This window comes from Anopheles darlingi, chromosome 2 (assembly GCF_943734745.1).
Source record: "Anopheles darlingi chromosome 2, idAnoDarlMG_H_01, whole genome shotgun sequence".
Taxonomy (NCBI): domain Eukaryota; kingdom Metazoa; phylum Arthropoda; class Insecta; order Diptera; family Culicidae; genus Anopheles; species Anopheles darlingi.
The window spans coordinates 16,912,092-16,914,591 of record NC_064874.1 but is presented as its reverse complement, the minus strand read 5'-3'; positions in this window follow the sequence as shown (position 1 = coordinate 16,914,591).

The window sequence follows — 2,500 nt, the reverse complement described above, 5'->3', positions numbered from 1 at the left end:
GACGCATGGATAAACTACAGCTTAGTAATACACATTCGCAGAAAGAGTATCACAAGATGAACTAGTTACCGTCGCTGCACTGATGATTGCAATGGATTTGTACTCTAAGCTACTTTGATTCGATTTTCCCATTCTAAAGCAAATTAGGTCACAAGCACATTAGTCTATCAAGAACGGAACAAAGCCATGTCGGCAGTATCCAAGTGAGCCAGTAAGTCAAACGAAGCGATATAACCCGCTGGAATGTCAATAGCCGTGGCCACACGGAGCGAAAATTTGCGCGCGAAAATTTGGCACAAATTAATGCCAAATCGTTTACGCTTCGATATGTTTACGTGGCCGGGTTGAGGAAATTAAAATCGTTTTGTGGAAGAAAAGGATTGAACACACTAGCAATGATCACTATCTATCAATGTAAACCACAAATAGAACATATTGCGAGCCCTTCCGTTTGCAAACAGCTTTTACTCTAGGTTTTACGCTCCACGGACCTATAATCGTTTGACAGCATGTAAACGGCAAGCGTAAATGTTTTGACATTAATTTTTTCGTTTGCGCTAGAGTTTTCGCCCCGTGTGGCCACGGCTAATGGATGTCAACGAACAAACAGCGAACATCCGGGAGCTACAACCCATCTTGTTACTTCGAAACGCACTTATCGGAACACACTATATTGTTTATTAACATTCCCCGCAGTCATTCCTGTCAGACAGGCACTTTTCATGGCTAACACTTCGCAATGGACACCAATTGTTAGTCGGTATCCGCATTATTTATAAGCCTCACCCTTCCACTACTCCCGCACACCCACGACCCTTGTGGACAATCGAAAAACGATCTATCTTCACGCAGCTTTCGCAGAGCGCAACCGGTCGGCGATGTCAGGACCGCGGGATGTAAAATAGAAATTCCATTCTCTTCGCCGGTTCGCCCGGAGAAGGACTATCATTTTTCACGTCACGCCGTAAGAAGGCAAGCACACTAATCGGCACCGCGCGTGGTGAGTTTTGAAGGATACATAAAATTACATTCCTTTGGGGACAGCTGGAAATAACCCTTCCTTGAGGTAGGCCCCAAGCCGGCATTAGTTCCATTCCGGGACTACCGATCTGGTCCTGCTTTCCCCTGCCGAGGAATTTGCCAATAAACCTAGCACAGACCCGTCAGTCTGTGGGCTGGCGTTGTGGTTTTTGTCCCCGTGCAGCCGCCCCAACGCTGAAGGAACCGGAATGAGGATTGCATGGATTTCGTTAATTCGATTCCGAACTTTATCAGGCCGGCGGTTTACCGGCGATGGTGGGCAACCTTTCTCGCGTTGCCTGTCAACGGCACAAAATCCCGACCGCCCTGTACCACGCAACGCTAACGAGTTTCAGGCACCATCCTCGGCACACACATCCTCGGCTGCAAATTCCAGCTGGGTTTTGGGTTCCGGGAAATTGTCACCATTACCAATTTAGCAATCAGAGGCCGTGCGCACTAATATTCCCTGGCATGGGTAGTAATTGAATACCATCTTCCGGGCTCCACACGCACGAGACCGCAGGGAAGGGGCCGGTGGTAAAGTATGTGAGAGTCAGTACACCCGACAACACACCCACCGGCAGCACCTGTCAATCATTAATTTGTATCCACTGCAATCAGAAAGTCCTTTCCGGGTCGTGTGCTTGGCATGCACACCGTAACCGAAATGTCGCTACCATAACTCGTAGCGATGAATTGGATTCTGTCTTCCTTCCTGGGAACTATTTTGTGGAACAAATAAGTGAACCACGCACTCGTGGATACGGTGGTCGAGAGGTAAACTGCAGCGAAAATGGGTACGTGATGCGAGCAGTTATTGATCGACTTCACAACGTATCTTCACAACCCTAGTTCACCATAAAATCGAATGCAATATCAATGCAAAATAATGAATTTCAGTGGCGGTCGGTTGTAGCGCCTGATAAGTAAGTAAGTAAAAGTTGATCATAATTATTATATGCAAATTAGAAGAAGTGAACCAAAAAATTCGGTAAAATTAGGAAAAAACGGTTAAATTTGAAAAAAAACCGCGTTCAGTTCGCGTTGCGTTGAACGGGTAGATGGCGCTGACGAAGTCCACAGTGTCGGACGTGACTTTCGCACCCGTTCAACGCATGAACTGCACGCGATTTTTTCAAATTTAACCGTTTTTTCCTAATTTTACCAAAATTTTTTGGTTTCTGCAATAAAAATCGTCAAAAATAAGTCTTTTTGGTGCGTATAACCCTTGGGGTCGCTTGTTAATTTAAATAAAACAAAAACCCCATTCGACGGCTCTCCGTTGCTAGTCCATTACCACGTCTCGAAATGTGATTCTTATTCGACAAAACTAATCATTTCTTGTATTAGGTGGTTAGATTGAAAATTATTCTGTTAAATGTATAGCTGTGCGTTCATTCATCGTGCCAGAGCTATACTTCCGTTGTCTTCACCAGGGGGGAGTGAAGGGGCTGCAGCAAGAACCTCAAAAAGGGCC